Source organism: Haematobia irritans, chromosome 2 (genome assembly GCF_050003625.1).
Source record: "Haematobia irritans isolate KBUSLIRL chromosome 2, ASM5000362v1, whole genome shotgun sequence".
NCBI classification, from domain to species: Eukaryota; Metazoa; Arthropoda; class Insecta; order Diptera; family Muscidae; genus Haematobia; species Haematobia irritans.
In genome coordinates, this window is record NC_134398.1 from 46,874,158 (window position 1) to 46,883,936 (window position 9,779).

At 34.3% G+C, this 9,779-nt stretch overlaps 2 non-coding genes across 2 annotated transcripts; both read left to right on the forward strand.

Moving 5' to 3' along the window:
* Positions 1 to 8,397: 8,397 nt before the first annotated feature.
* TRNAQ-UUG (transfer RNA glutamine (anticodon UUG)) lies at positions 8,398 to 8,469 on the forward strand. The gene has a single exon. It is a non-coding gene; the product is annotated as a tRNA-Gln (tRNA).
* Positions 8,470 to 8,710: 241 nt separating this feature from the next.
* On the forward strand, positions 8,711 to 8,782 carry TRNAQ-UUG (transfer RNA glutamine (anticodon UUG)). Its single transcript has one exon. It is a non-coding gene; the product is annotated as a tRNA-Gln (tRNA).
* Positions 8,783 to 9,779: the final 997 nt, after the last annotated feature.

The following is a 9,779-nucleotide window of genomic DNA, read 5'->3' on the forward strand; positions in this document are numbered from 1 at the left end:
AAGAGAAGCAAATTTCATCCGATCCGGCTGAAATTTGGTACGTGGTGTTTGTAAAGGGTGATTCTTTTGAGGTTAGGATTTTCATGCATTAGTATTTGACAGATCACGTGGGATTTCAGACATGGTGTCAAAGAGAAAGATGCTCAGTATGCTTTGACATTTCATCATGAATAGACTTACTAACGAGCCACAACGTCGAATTTTCAGTGAATGGGCCCTAGAAAAGTTGGCAGAAAATCCGCTTTTTTATCGACAAATTTTGTTCAGCGATGAGGCTCATTTCTGGTGGAATGGCTACGTAAATAAGCAAAATTGCCGCATTTGGAGTGAAGAGCAACCAGAAGCCGTTCAAGAACTGCCCATGCATCCCGAAAAATGCACTGTTTGGTGTGGTTTGTACGCTGGTGGAATCATTGGACCGTATTTTTTCAAAGATGCTGTTGGACGCAACGTTACGGTGAATGGCGATCGCTATCGTTCGATGCTAACAAACTTTTTGTTGCCAAAAATGGAAGAACTGAACTTGGTTGACATGTGGTTTCAACAAGATGGCGCTACATGCCACACAGCTCGCGATTCTATGGCCATTTTGAGGGAAAACTTCGGAGAACAATTCATCTCAAGAAATGGACCGGTAAGTTGGCCACCAAGATCATGCGATTTGACGCCTTTAGACTATTTTTTGTGGGGCTACGTCAAGTCTAAAGTCTACAGAAATAAGCCAGCAACTATTCCAGCTTTGGAAGACAACATTTCCGAAGAAATTCGGGCTATTCCGGCCGAAATGCTCGAAAAAGTTGCCCAAAATTGGACTTTCCGAATGGACCACCTAAGACGCAGCCGCGGTCAACATTTAAATGAAATTATCTTCAAAAAGTAAATGTCATGGACCAATCTAACGTTTCAAATAAAGAACCGATGAGATTTTGCAAATTTTATGCGTTTTTTAAAAAAAAAAGTTATCAAGCTCTTAACAAATCACCCTTTATATGGTCTCTAACAACCATGCAAAAATTGGTCCACATCGGTCCATACTTATATATAGCGCCCATATAAACCGATCACCAGATTTGACCTCCGGAGCCTCTTGAAAGACCAAAATTCATCTGATTCAGTTGAAATTTGGTACGTGGTGTTAATATATGGCCTCAAACTGCCATGCAAAAATTGGTCGAAATCGGTCCATAATTATATATAGCCCCCATATAAACCGATCCCCAGATTTGACCTCCGGAGCCCCTTGGAAGAGCAAAATTCATTCGATCCGGTTGAAATTTGCAACGTGGTGTTAGTATAAGGCCGCTAATAACCATGCCAAAATTGGTCCATATCGGTCTATAGTTATATATAGGCGATCCCCAATCACACAAAAATTGGTCCTTATCGGTTCATAATCATGCTTGCCACTCGAGCCAAAAAACAAAATTTTGTTTTTATAGAAAATTTTGTAAAAATTTTATTTCTATAGAACATTTTGTCAAAATTTTATTTCTATAGAAAATTTTTTTCCAAATTTTACTTCTATAGAAAATGTTGTCAAAATTTTATTTCTATAGAAACTTTAAACTTAATTATATACGTATTTAATCGACCTTTTTTAGGTTAATATATACCACGTATGGACTATGTGGTATATATTACGGTGTTAGGAAGTTTTAAGATACCTTGCCATCGGCAAGTGTTACCGCAACCCAAGTAATTCGATTGTGGATGACAGTCTTCAGTAGAAGTTTCTACGCAATCCATGGTGGAGGGTACATAAGCTTCGGCCTGGCCGAACTTACGGCCGTATGTACTTGTTTGAATTATTAAAGTCAAGGTCAATTAGCCCAAACATATTTTCTTTCATGTTATGATACCCATTTTTAAGTGAAATCATTTAATTATAAGGACAATACGACTTCATTGAAAAGTTTATCGGCTTTTGTACAAGGAAAAAAACGTTATATTATGACATTAAATATTTGACCTCACGACAATAATTTTTCAGTGCATTCAGCTAAGCATACAATTTGGTCACAATTCATTGGTAATAGACAGTTTTACAACCTGTGGTACCACAATGGACTGAATAGTCTATGTGAGCCCAAACAGTAACCTAACTAACAATTGACCTACAATCAATCAATCCTTGGGCTCTGTGTTCCTTAATTCAAAAACATCCTTTAAATCGCTTATATTTTGAGATTTCTTCTGTATTTAATTTAACAATTTTTCCAAAAAATAAAGTTGTTGACAAAAAGTTACGGTAATATGTTTGCCTTTTAATTTCGAACTTTCATCGTGATACTGATAACGCAAACACCTTTGTATGTGGCTCCATCTGTCGCATAGTTTGTACCCTACGCCGTTCTGCCTTTTCTATGATTTTCGTTGTTCTCCTGAAAGTATGCACACATTTTTTAATATTTTCCATTGTTTAATTATTGCCACATTTTAGAGGTGTGCACGTGACACGAAATTGTCGTGACTCACGAAAATTTTCGTGATTCGTGCGTGAGTCGTGAGTCACGCTCATGACAACGGCGGGAGTGTGCGTGAGCGTGATTAACAAAACAAAATGTCGTGCGTGAGCGTGAGTCACGATAATAATATCTTCGTGAGTGTGCGTGAGTAACGAATTACACTCACGACAATATTCCTGCTCACCAACATAAAACGCTTAAGAGTTAAATTCAATTACAATTCTAGTGACACCTGAGATGTTAAGAGTTTAATAACACTCTCGATTTTAATAATGCTCATGTTTTCAGACACTTCGGTAAGGTAAATTAATTATAAAATTATTCGTGAGTCACGATATTTTTCGTGATTCACGGTATTTTTCGTGAGTCACGGTATTTTTGTGAGTCACGTGCGTGAGTGTGCGTGAATACAAATTTTCTTTTCGTGAGTGTGCGTGAGCGTGAGTCCTACCAAAAAATATCGTGCGTGAGTGTGCGTGAGTATGATTTTTCTGTCGTGAGTGTGCGTGAGCGTGAGTAAACTATTACTCACGTGCACACCTCTACCACATTTATGTTCTCTTTTGAACTACTCTTGTAAAAAAGGCGTACTAAAAAAAAATGAAACTGTTCTTCTTGCACTCAAAAAAAAGTTTACTTGGATCCAAAGATTTTGACCTTCCTTTAAGGATTTTGGTATTGATTCCGAGCTAAAGATGCGGGTTCTTTAAAATAAGGAAATGTTTTTGCGACCTATCTGGCTTTAAATCTAGGATCTATAAAATTAAAATTAGGATACAGATATCATTTATTGAATTTTCATTCTATTTTTCCGGTATATTAATAAAGCTATTCACGTACAAACAAATGCCAGTTTAAAAATCCAAATTATGATGGATATTTCGAAGTAAAAAAATATTTTCTTAATTCCAAAATAACTTTAAACCAAAGATGCTAAATCCTCAAAATAAGTCTTAGCCTATATTTGAAGCGTTTTTATTTTATATCTAAAGATTCAATATTTCAGTTAATTTAAGGACGATTTCTTTAAATCAAAAATTTGTTTCTCTACACACAAAAAAATTTTTTTCTGATTCAATCACGAAATTAATTGATCCAATTAATTTTTAATTGAAATGTCTTCAATCACAGAAATGATATTATCAATTAAAAAATTAATTGAAGGTCAATTAAAAAGTTAATTGATACTATTATTTTTGTGATTGATTTTTGTTTCAATTTAAAAATTTGTTGAATCAATTAAATTTTTATTTGAATATTTTTTAAAACTCAATTAAAATTTTAATTGGAAAAATTTTCGTGAAATTTTTTTGTGTGTACTGTGCAAATTTTCAAAATGTGTGTCCTAAATTTAATGAAAAAAAATTTGAAGCAAAGATTATAAACTTTCTATTAATTAAAATTTCATTATTTTAAAGAAATTTGTCCTTAATAGTGTGCAAATTGTGCATGCTAAAATTGAGGTTGCGTAATCTTTAATATCACGTAAATATTTCAGTGTGGATTCAGAAGTGGTGCGTTGTTGGCTCTGAAGCAATGAATTTTTCATGGACTTGTCATAGGGCGGAAATCATCTTTTTAAGTAGCCGGTGCATTGATTCCGCATCAATTCTTCAGATATGATACTATTTCAGTATTACGATTAGAGTGATCAAAAAATCGGGTTTTAGAAAATCGGTTTCTCTAGTACCCGTACCATTTTTTAAAACGGTGTTTTAAAAATTAAATAACCTGCATAATAGGTTCAACCGGGTTTTCCCCAAAAGGAGCAAAAACTCTTAATTTAATATATATGAAGCAAAAATATTTCAATGTTTTAAAAGGTGATACGGTCAAAATTTGGTCAAGGGAAAACGCGTGTAAATCGGTGAAATCGTTTATTTACAAAATCAAATTAAATTTCTCTTTATACCCTCCATCATAGGATGGGGGTATATTAACTTTGTCATTCCATTTGTAACACATCGAAATATTGCTCTAAAACCCCATAAAGTATATATATTCTGGGTCGTGGTGAAATTCTGAGTCGATCTAAGCATGTCCGTCCGTCCGTCTGTTGAAATCACGCTAACTTCCGAACGAAACAAGCTATCGACTTGAAACTTGGCACAAGTAGTTGTTATTGATGTAGGTCGGATGGTATTGAAAATGGGCCATATCGGTCCACTTTTACGTATAGCCCCCATATAAATGGACCCTCAGATTTGGCTTGTGGAGCCTCTAACAGAAGCATATTTTATCCGATCCGGCTGAAATTTGGTATATGGTCTCTAACAACCATGCAAAAATTGGTCCACATCGGTCCATAATTATATATAGACCCCATATAAACCGATCTCCAGATTTGGCTTGCGAAGACTCAAAGAGGAGCAAATTGCATCCGATCCGGCTGAAATTTGGTACATGGTATTGGTATATGGTCTCGAACAACCATGCAAAAATTGGTCCACATCGGTCAATAATTATATATGGCGCCCATATAAACCGATCCCCAGATTTGGGTTGCGGAGCCTCAAAGAGAAGCACATTCATCCGATCCGCCTGAAATTTGGTACATGATATTGGTATATGGTCTCTAACAACCATGCACAAATTAGTCCACATCGGTTCATAATTATATAGCCCCCATATAAACCGATCCCCAGATTTGGGTTGCGGAGCCTCAAAGAGAAGCAATTTTCATCCAATCCGGTTGTAATTTGGAACATGGTGTTAGTATATGATCTTTAACAACCGTGCCAGAATTGGTCCATATCGGTCCATAATTATATATAGCCCCCATATAAAACATTCTCCAGAGTTGACCTCCGGAGCCTCTTGGAGGAGCAAACTTCATCCGATCCGGTTCAAATTAGGCACGTGGTGGTCGCTAACAATAATACCAAAATTGGTCCAATCACACAAAAATTGGTCGATATCGGTTCATAATCATGGCTGCCACTAGAGCCAAAAATAATCTACCAAAATTGTATTTCTATAGAAAATTTTGTCAAAATTTTATTTCTATAGAAAATTTTGTCAAAATTTTATTTCTGTAGAAATTTTTGTCACAATTTTCTTTCTATAGAAAATTTTGTCAAAATTTTTATTTCTATAGAAAATTTTGTGAAAATGTTGTTTCTATAGAAAATTTTGTTAAAATGTTATTTCTGTAGAAAATTTTGTCAAAATTTTATGTCTACTTTGTCAAACTGAATTATATACGTATTGGATCGATCCTTTTTGATTTAATATATACCACGTATGGACTTACATACAATTTAGAAGATGGTGTTAGGAGGTTTTAAGATACCTTGCCATCGGCAAGCGTTACCGCAACTTAAGTAATTCGATTATGGATGGCAGTGTTTAGATGAAGTTTCTACGCAATCCATGATGGAGGGTACATAAGCTTCGGCCTGGCCGAACTTACGGCCGTATATACTTGTTCAAGTTCAATTAGTATTAAATTCAAGAAAAATATTCAATTAGGCTTTCGCTTTTCCAAATCCGAATTGCCGAGCCTCAGGCTTGACACCTGCCATCAGATTTTGTACAGCCACCTTGTCCACCTTCTTCGCCGCAGAAAGCCAGTTTGCCTTGAACTGCTGCTCGTCCTTAGCAGTTTTTTTTTTTTGGTCTTCTTTAGGTTCCGCTTGACAATAGCCCAGTATTTCTCAATTGGGCGGAGCTCTGGCGTGTTGGGAGGGTTCTTGTCCTTGGGAACCACCTGCACGTTGTTGGCGGCGTACCACTCCATGGCCTTTTTACCGTAATGGCAAGATGCCAAATCCGGCCAAAACAGTACGGAACAACCGTGTTTCTTCAGGAAAGGCAGCAGGCGTTTATTCAAACACTCTTTCACGTAAATTTCTTGGTTGACAGTCCCGGAAGCTATGAAAATGCTGCAGATATTTCTTTGCGAACTTTGACAGTTTTATGTGCTTGAAAATATCTGCTACCTTTCCCCTTCCTTTTGCCGTATAAAACTCCTGTCCCGGAAGCTGCTTGTAGTCGGCTTTGACGTAGGTTTCGTCGTCCATTACCACGCAGTCAAACTTCGTCAGCATCGTCGGGGATCGCGCTTTGGCCGTCGTATTTTGTTTATCATCGCGATTTGGAGTCACTACCTTCTTGTAAGTCGATAGTCCGGCTCGTTTTTTGGCTCGATGCACGGTTGTAGACGATACACCCAGCTTATTTGCGGCATCTCGGAGAGAGAGGTTAGGGTTTCGCTTGAAACTACCGGCAACTCTCTTTGTCGTCTCAGCGGCTTCCGGTTTTCGATTTCCCCCCGATCCAGACTTCCTGGCTGTCGACAAACGTTCCCTAAACACTTTATTTACATTTGTAACGGTTGATTTGGCAACTTTTAGCGATTTGGCCAGCTTTGCGTGCAAGTAGCTCGGATTTTCGCGATGCGCGAACAAAATTTTGATACGCTGCTCTTCTTGCTTGGACGGCACTTTGACAACTGAAGAGTGAATTCCAAAATCAAAATAGGAGCAACATTCTACACACACACACACACCTTCAAAATGAAGGGTGTTCAGGTTTTTTAAATGCAAAATTGAAAGAAATACGTCAAGTTTATATTGATCGTATCACCCTTTAGTGTTGGTAATAAATGCAAATTTGTGAAAATAGGGCAATATAAGAGCTACATTTAAGTCTAAATACGATCGGTTAATACATCTACATTTGAAGTTTGAGAAACGTTGGTTAACATATAAGAGTATTATGGCAAAATATGGGAAAATCGAGCGATGTATACATATGGGAGCTATATCTAAATCTAAACCGATTTGGATTATATTTTGCAGGTTTGACTGAAGATCGGTTGATAAATGGGGCCACTATGGTTAAAAATAAGGTTATAAGAGCCAAATTTTTGAAAATCTGGCGCTACATATATATGGTAGCTGTATCTAAATTTGGACCGATTTGGATGATATTTTGCACATATAGCCAATACCACAGATTAGAGTAAGCCAAATTTGAGTAGGATCGGTTGATAAATAAGGATTTTATGGCCAAATTTGTGAAAATCGATCTATCTAAATCTGACTCGGTTAGTAAATGAACGCAATCTGACCCCATTTATCGAAATTGGGCGATACATATATATGGCATCTATATCTAAATTTAATCCGATTTTTTTCCAAATTCAATACCGTTCGTCCTTTTACAAAAAAAAAAACGCCACATACCAAATTTCATCAAAATCGGTTAATAATTCCGATCAGAATCGTGCGAACTACAAATACATGGACGGACACCAAGCGCTAGATCGACTCCGGAGATGATTCTGAGTCGATCGGTATAGATTTTATGGGGTCTAAAATCAATATTTCTGGCAGTTATGATCAGGGTCACTATGTGGTTTAGGGTATAAATATAGCTCTTACATAAAGTCATCTGCCTTAACATTTGATTTATTAAATATAGTTTCTGTTTTCTTTACTAACTGAATTCTTTTCGCTTTGCTCCTAATAGTATGCACTTATTTTTACTTATGTGGAGTTTAATGTAGGGTTACCATATCAATATTTAATTTTCGGACTGTATTTATTATTCTTCGACAAAAGATACACGCAAAAAAAAATATTTTCACTTCATCGAAATTGAATTTTAGACAAATAAAATTCACTATTGTAATCAGATTTTTGGTCAATAATAGGTGGAAAAAATCGTTCCTAAAATTGCCATGAATTTTGCTCTATTGCATATTTTATGTAAAAAACCCATTTTGTTTGTCTAATGAAATTTCATTTTGGCTGTAGAGTTTTATTTGATTTTAATGATGAAAAACTAATAAAACATTTAAAAGTATTTTTTGATATGAGAATATTTTGTTATAATTATTATTTTTAATCATTAGCTAAATATTATCCATTAATTATAAATTATTATTTACGAATAGCAAAAAAACTAAAATTTGTAGTTAGTAACTGGTTCTATGGTGTAATGGTTAGCACTCTGGACTTTGAATCCAGCGATCCGAGTTCAAATCTCGGTAGAACCTAAAATTTTATTTAAGTAAATTAAACTATTTATAATTTATATATTTACATTTTAAAAAAATCATTATGTATAGAATTTTAATAAATCTGTAAATACGTTTTTTTATTGTAGTTGTAAATTATTTTTTGTTAAATTTTAATTTTATAAAATTTATACAAAAATTTATTGTAATCATTTATTATATATCCCTTGACATTGGTTTTACCCTTTATAAAATGATCGTAATGCCCCCTTCATCACCTGGTTCTATGGTGTAATGGTTAGCACTCTGGACTTTGAATCCAGCGATCCGAGTTCAAATCTCGGTAGAACCTGCCTAAACAAAATCGATCTTTTTAGCTACCAAAATTGCCATTGATGATTATCTAAACACCATCATTCCATTAAAAATTGAATCAAATAAAAAAAAAACAAACGCAATTCCCAATTCCATTTCCAATGTCATTATCAATGGGTTTCTTTCTTGGTGGTGGGTTAATTTTGTTGATGTTTTTCTTTTCTGTTGTCTGTATTGCCATATGAGTGAGTTAGTTGAATGGCTATGTCTATTTTTAGACATCACTACATCAATTTTATGGGGATTAAATGAAACATTTTAATTTTTGTATAGTGTGTGGCTAAGAGGCATTCATATGTATGTATATACAAATGTATCTTACAGATACATTGCGTTTGTTGTGAGGGATATCTGTTAGTAAAGTGATTTATGCTAGAAGATTAATACGTTGCTCTGTAGCATGGTGGCTAGAGTGAAAGCATGCAAGCAGAAAGATCATGAGTTCAAATTCCGAGTACATTTGGTTATTCTTAATATTTTATTGTTTATATAATATATAAAATATATAAATAAGTTTTAACATATACTATAAAATTAAAATATTTTTTAAACGTCGGTCACAAAAAATGTTTACATTTCTTTAGACCTTTTTTAGAAATAAAATTTTGACAACATTTTCTATAGAAATAAAATTTTGGCAACATTTTCTATAAAAAAAGTTTAGACAAATTTTTCTATGGAAATAAAAATTTGACAAAATTTTCTATAAACTAAAATTTTGACAAAATTTTCTATAGAAATAAAATGTTGATAAAATTTTCTATAGAAATAAAATTTTAGGAAAATTTTCTACAGAACTAATATTTTAACAAAATTTTCTATATAAATAAAAGTTTGACCAAATTTTCTAAAGATATAAAATTTTGACAAAATAACTTATAGAAATAACAATTTTGCAAAATTTTCTATAGAAATAATATTTTAACAAAATCTCCTATATAAATAAAAGTTTGACCAAATTTTCTAAAGATATA